The following is a 7,108-nucleotide window of genomic DNA, read 5'->3' as shown; positions in this document are numbered from 1 at the left end:
GGGTATCCCCGAGAAATCCTCGGTGCCAGCTGGAACCGATCAGGTCCCCGACTCCTCCGGTCTCCTTCAGCGAGGTCCCATCTGGGTCGCCAAAAACTGTTACCAAAATCTCGGAATGAAGAACTTATCGACACCAATGTGATGCAGATAAGCAGACACTTCTTTATTGACGGCCGGGTGCGTGAGTGAGTCCTCTCACGATCAACGCACACCAAGCTTCAGAATCATACACCATATATAGAACTTATTCATACATATTCATTAAATATTCATGCATAATCATAATATTTCCCATAAATCATTAACATACCCTCCTCCCATATCTGATTCTGCACAGTAAAGGTTGGAAAAGTCTAGAAATGGGTCTGGGGTACGATTTGGGTAGGTGGTATATGAGTCGGTGGTCGCGATCTCCCCCTGCTGGAATTACCTTTTACTAAAGTTCACGGTTTCTTGGCAGGTAACTACAAGTTGTTCCAGTCGACTCTCCCCAGTTCCCATTAATTCTATATTCTGGCATTTCAATACACTTTCTACATACAGAAGACTGGTCAGATACAAAGAAACCTTTCAAACCCTAAATTATTACCTAAGTTTTATACAATGATTCTAGCCCATTCTTCTGGCCTTGGTACAGGACAGTACAAAGGATTTCATAGCAGCTTTTACTGTGCAACTATAAGTTTCATTAAAATATATTTCTTATCCCTCTATATTTCTATTAAAAATGATTTTATAAAATCAAATAAAGTCAATTAATTCTAACTTACTAGCAAATCTGTAACACTGATACAAAAAACCTGAAATGTGTGGGCAGGGGAGGGACACTTCAGTCTCTTGCGGCTGGGCTAGAATTGATAATCTCTTTGAAGCCACCAATTTTAAGGAAATTGTTAAGAGTGTATTTGGCCTCCCACTGTCCTTTAAGGCTCCCTGACTACTCCTCCTAGCAGTGAGAAAGCATTTAGACCAAGAAAGAGGAAAAAACTTCAGGAGACCTGAGAGAAAAGTTGCTTGGGAAAGTTCGCTGTTGGTTTAGTTAGGCCAAGCTGCAAAATCATCCACTTACCTGGAGATAGCACATTCTTACTGAAGTATGGGATAAACCATGGGACTTGCTTACAAGATGAAGGACTTTAATGCTGTGTTCTTGGATGTGAAAGAGCAATCAGACTATTAGTGTGTTCACTGGGAATAAGAGATGTATTTGGTGGATGTGGATAAGATGCTTTCCTACACTTAAAAAAAGTTCACAGATTTGCAGTGTGTTCTGACTGGATTTACAGTGAGTTTGTGATGTGAGTTTTATAGCTGTAGGATTAGACTAGACAGGTGCATGATAAAACTGGAAATGCTTATCAGCCCCTGTGGTAAAGCACAATGAGACAACACTGTCATTGCCATAACAAGCTGCAATACAGCAGGGCTGTTGCTAGGTTCTCCTTGTTTTAAAGGAACTTGCCCTGCCAGGAGCTGTAGAAAGTTGCTGGCTGTATGTGATTGAATTCCATGGTGACAGGGAACGTAAGCCACGATGGATGCTGATGCACCTCACAACCAATACGCTATGATCCCTTCCTCCCTTGCCACTTCCTTGTGCTCTCTGTGAATAGCTACGTTGTTTTACCAATCTGAAGGATGGAGCATGGGACCATGTATGCAGCTGAGGCAAGAAGGGAATTAGGTCAAAACCCCCATGAAACTGTGCCCAGAATATAAAAGGAAACTGCACTGCAGTATGAGGCTCCTTGGTGTTTGCTGAGGTGATATTGCATTTCTCTATTGACCCTAAAAGTGGAGCATAGTGCTAGTGAAGTCAGAAATTCCTAACTTCCTTACAGGGAAGGCACATCTAAGTGCCTGTGCAAGTGCTAATGCACTAGGCTAAATCTCCTTAAAAATAATTTTTAAAACAGTCTAAAGTTAGGCTTCCAATTCCATGTATAGTACCCTGCATTTTTCAAATGGCTTGGGGAAAAAAAAAAGCAATCAATATACGTTAATCCTCTTAGTGTCTGAAGTTCAGAGTAGCCAAGGCATTCTTTCCTGTGAGAAACTTCTATTGAAACAACTTGCGTTTGAAATTCTCTCTTCTTTTGTTTCTTCCGCTCTCTATACTTTTCATTGCAGGCAAGCTACTTCTTATGCCAGGGGTCCTCAAACTACGGCCCATGGGCCAGATACTGCCCCCCAGGGTCCTCAATCCGGCCCCCGGTATTTACAGAACACCACCCCCCCACCCCCCACCCTGCCGGAGGTTGGGGGGGAAACCAAGCAGCCGCAGATGACTGCCTGCCACCTCATCTGCGCGACAGCCCCCTGTTTAAAAAGTTTGAGGACCCCTGTCTTATGCCTTTGTTTCTTTGTGTTGTCTCTATTCCACCTCCTGCCTGTCTGATGATAGGAGGAAAATATATCATATACAGGATGATGATTTCCAAACTACATGTCCTTCAGGAAACAGGTAAAATAGAAATAATTTGAATATAATAGTCACATATAGTCACACTTGCAGCAGTATTAAAGTGAAATATTAATAATGGTGAGCGCTTCAGTTCACTGACAGAGGAATGCATACCATTATGGTAGTCTTTGAGTTCCAGTATTAAACAGATGCTTTATCTAGCTTCCTAGCTTTCAGTTCCTGCTTAGCCTTTTCTCTCATATCTCTCTCTCAGGGAGAAGTGCTTGTTCTTGCTCCCACTCATTTAGCTTCTGCTCATGTTTTGCAGTGCCTTGCAATTCACATGCTGGCAGCTTTTCCTTGACAAGTTGGGTGGTCAGGGTTAACAGGCTTTCAGATTCAACCCTGTCAAATGAATGCAGCTTAGAGTACAGCTCCTGTCATAAAAAGAGATTAGGTGGGAAGTGAGGACATAGCCAGTCAGTCATAAAATAATCAGCCACAAAATGCTTCCCTATAACCACCAGTACATAGCTGTTTGAATCTATTATCTGGGCTATACATACCAGGTAACTATTTTACCCTAGTAAAGCGTTATGACTGTGGTAGCTGGTATAATTTCTTGAAATGCTAACCTCTGGAGTAATTTTTTGAGCGGTAAAAGTGAAACAATGACATTTCATTTTCATTAGGGATTGAAATTCTCTTTATTTTTCTAAGTTCAGTTATCTGATATAAACAAAGATCAGCTGACCAATCAACTACAACAAATACAATCTAAACACCTTGGTTTTGTGTCTTAACTCAAAACAATTGAACAATTTGCTCCACACTACCTGTATTAGCATCCCTCTCAACAGATGCAAATCACTTTAAATGATCTCTTACTAATGGCATACTAAGTAACTCCCATGATTTTTTCCCCAAACAGTTAATTACTGTTATCTGAGGCTTGACTATACTTACACAGACTGTGGAATAGTGCTAAAGCATGTAATACTTCTTCAGGGATATTCTAAGCTGTAACCAAGAGCAGAGTTTCAGTAAGAAACTGTGCAGTATTTCTTTCTTGAGCTTTACTTATCTAGATTCCATGCAGCATAAAAATATTAATTCACTTAAGATGAATCACACTCTTTCTGGCTTTCTGGACTCTAGCCTGATGGCTCACTAAAAGCTGATTAATTGCCTTAAAAGTATAGATACACAGACAACCAGGGAGGAGTTTCCTGGAGGAGGAAGATGACGTGGCACTGACAGATTCTTTAACCCGTGCTTATTCATTAGATAGTAACACATTTTCCTGATTGTTCTTTTAAATAAATGTTTTATTGAGCAGAGCACTTGCAGAAATATTTAAAGTAAATAGGTATACTAAAGAAAGGTACACCTATGCTTCTTTCATGGGGCCTTTGAATAAAGTCTATTGTTTTGCATTGCAGGATGAAGCAGGAGCGGGCTGGAAACTAGGACCATTCGCGGCAATCAGTTAGCTGAGGGGAATGTGCTCGAGCTGGTCTAGACAACAATTAACATGATGAGGCATGTTTGCAGAGCACAGGGGAGTGGGAGACGGATGGCGCCAAGGATGGCGCCAAGGAAAGGCAACACCTTGCTGTTAATTGATGAAAGTGTCCTTTGTAGTTAACCACCAATCAGGGATTGCCTAGTATGTAATTCTTAGCTTAAAGAACCAATCTGTTTAAAGCACGCAGCTTCTGAAAACATATATAAACTCGTGATTGCATACAATAAATCGACATCTTGCTTGCATCAAGCTGCGTCCCGTCTCTTCATTCGCCGCAAATTGGTGACCCCGACGTGATGCGTTTAAGGATCTAACGTGAAGGGCTCTCGAATCGCCTATCTGAGCGACATGCAGCGAATCCCACAGAACTTTGAATGATCTGCTGAAAGGAAGCAGGAGCCGGCCAGAAATCCCTCCGGAGTTGAGAGGTGAGCTGTGGGAAATCCGTAATGGGGAATCAGGCTTCGTCCCCAGAAAGAGACGTATATGGACTCATGAAGGGTCTTCTAGTCAGATCAGGGAGTCCATGCCTCAATCTCCTCAAATGGTGACCCCTATGGTGGTGTTCCGAAGCCTTGGAAGAATAAGGACGGAAAAAAGACAGCTCGTGGAAGAGGACTGCGTTCCGGAGGAGACGTCTTGGCTGAACGATAGTCTTGCTGTCTGGACCAGGCGGACAACCTAAACCCCGAGGATAACACCTGTATTTATCGAGACAGGTGAGCAGCCAAGAAACTTTAGAGACTTTGAAAGAATGAAAGTGTGTACATACAGCAGCCAATTGTATGATGCTGCCGCGGAGGGGAACTCCGTGTCGGGAATGCATTTAGCATCTTGGTGGCAAATTCTGACTACTCTTTGCCAAGTGTGGACTAATTCTACTAGCGGTGCTAAACCAGAGGAAGCTGTAAATTCCACCGACAGCGCGACTCTTCTCAAGACACCGTCAGCGATGGCGATTCTGTCCACACCTCCTCTGCCCCCAAAGCTTCTGTCACTGACTGCAGCGACCCTCACAACACAGGACCAAGCACAGGAACAGGACAACTCGGACAATGATTCCATTGACACTGATAAACCTTTTGATCCAGGTCCTATAGATCTGGAAAAGGAGCTAGACCTTTCCCCCACCCCCTCGTCTCTCCTGATGCATTGATTGTATTTTTGGGGAGGGTGAAAGGGGGTCTGAAGGACTGGTGGCAGGAATGCAAGTGGGAAACACTTAAGTGATGGGTTTTGGGAGTCGCTAGGGCATGTTCAGTATTTTGTCAGACAAATCAACCTGCAGAGTGGCAGCCTGTGCTATACGAGGCTGTTAAAGGGTTAAGCAAAGCAGTGCAGGAAGGGAGGATTCATAATACATTTGCTATGTCCCTTCTTGAAGTGATGGCAGAGCCTTATACACTCACACTGCGTGACTGGAAGTTATTGCTTTGTATGGTACTAACTGATACATTATATGATGTGGTTATTTGATTTTTGTGAGCTATGTGTAGTGGCCTTGATTGAAAACCTTGATCGGGGAATTGCTGTTAACTATGAGCAGTTGGCTGGAGCAATTAACTGTGCCGATTCTGTGACTCAGGCAAGGTATCCCAGGGACAACTGTTTGCAAATGAATGAGATGGCTATTAAGGCAGTCCGGATGCGGGAGTCTTGCCACAGTCTTGCAGGGTCCTAGAGAGTCACTAACTTTAATACTAACTTGATTGATTGGCTTCAGAATATTTTGCAACAAGTCGAACATCAGGAAGCTCAAGGGTTGCTTTTAAAACAACTGGCTGTGATAATGCCAATGAAAATTGTAAACGGGCAACTTTCACAATCGCAACCCCAACATGTGTCAAATGATTGTAACACAGAACTCACAGCAGACTGTAATTCTCAGGCTGAGTTCTGGAATGCAGCATAACACATTTTTGCTTCTCTAATCTCTTCTGTAAGAATAGTACACGCTTTTAACTTGCTTAGTAAATTAGGCTGCTAGCTTGCTAAACAAAGTAATACTACAAATACTGTTCTTTTTTTTTCTGGCTTATTAACAGATGTTGATTCTGTCCATCATATGTTGCTACAGAACCGAGTTGCTATTGATTTTTATTATTGGCACAGGGACACAAGTGTGAAGACTTTGATAGGATGTGTTACGTGAATCTGAGTGACCACTGTGAATTAATTTACAATAGTATACAAAACTCAAAAGCCTTAAAACAAAGATCTGCAACAGAGCCAGGGGCGGGATGCCTTTGGTCTCTTCTCACGGCTGGGAAACTTTGGGCCATGACTCAAAAGTATTACAGGATTTATTATAATTATCTTTAACCACCTTATTGATGTTTGCCTTATGTCTCCCATACCTTTTTTTTTCCCTGTATTCAGTGTTTAGTTGATTGTAACATAAAGCAGGTCATGGTCACCCAGCTACACACCCCCTTTGCCTTGTCGCAATTAAGCAAAAAAGAGGATAGAGAATGTCTGAAGAGAGAGATAGGAGAGGAAACTGGAGAATATTTGACCTAACAAGAGATGAGAGAACAGCTATGTATTGTGAAGGAGAATAGGAAAGATAAACATGATTATCTAGTGTTTAATAGGTGTAGCTATGTAACTACATGAATGATTTCTGCCCTGAGCCTGGTGGAGCATACAGCTGTGGTTTGTGTCTGGGCTCAGAGATGTAAATATGGGCTTCTCTGTTATGGTAAAAGTGTTTCTCTTTGCATAAAAAAGAGAGGGAATGAAGGGAATGACCCCAGAGGTATGTTCAGAGAAGGCATGGGATGTTTCGAACTTTTTGACTGAACCAGTTCTTGTTTGGTGTGCCCTTCCACCTATGCATAATGTTAATCCAAAAGAAGTTGATATTGTTTACACTTTGAATGTTGATAATTGTCTTTCTGTAGATGCTAATGTAGTAGGAGGCTATGATGGGAACGTGTCGCAGCGGTTCTTCTCTTATCCAGAGTAACAGCAGGGAAGATGGAAAGATGTAGGGATCATTCACCTCCAAAGAAAATGGCAATTCTGGGATCACACAGATATCTGGACTTCCACTCCCAGTTATCACTGGAAGCTTACATGCTGTGCTGCTGGCCCACAGTGTTCCTCTTACCCCAGCCCACGCTCACAATACTCTCCAAAAGCACTGCCCCTCAGCTCCTGCCTGGAGGTTCTGC

At 42.5% G+C, this 7,108-nt stretch overlaps 1 long non-coding RNA gene across 1 annotated transcript; it reads right to left on the bottom strand.

The window, feature by feature from the left end:
• Positions 1-5,948: 5,948 nt before the first annotated feature.
• LOC130141952 (uncharacterized) lies at positions 5,949-6,172 on the bottom strand. The gene is made up of 2 exons (XR_008819228.1): positions 6,043-6,172; positions 5,949-6,003 (listed from the first exon to the last, which is right to left on the bottom strand). It is a non-coding gene; the product is annotated as an uncharacterized LOC130141952 (long non-coding RNA).
• Positions 6,173-7,108: the final 936 nt, after the last annotated feature.

This window comes from Falco biarmicus, chromosome W (genome assembly GCF_023638135.1).
Source record: "Falco biarmicus isolate bFalBia1 chromosome W, bFalBia1.pri, whole genome shotgun sequence".
NCBI classification, from domain to species: Eukaryota; Metazoa; Chordata; class Aves; order Falconiformes; family Falconidae; genus Falco; species Falco biarmicus.
Note: the sequence above shows the minus strand (reverse complement) of the source record. Positions and strands in the feature narration are given on the sequence as shown.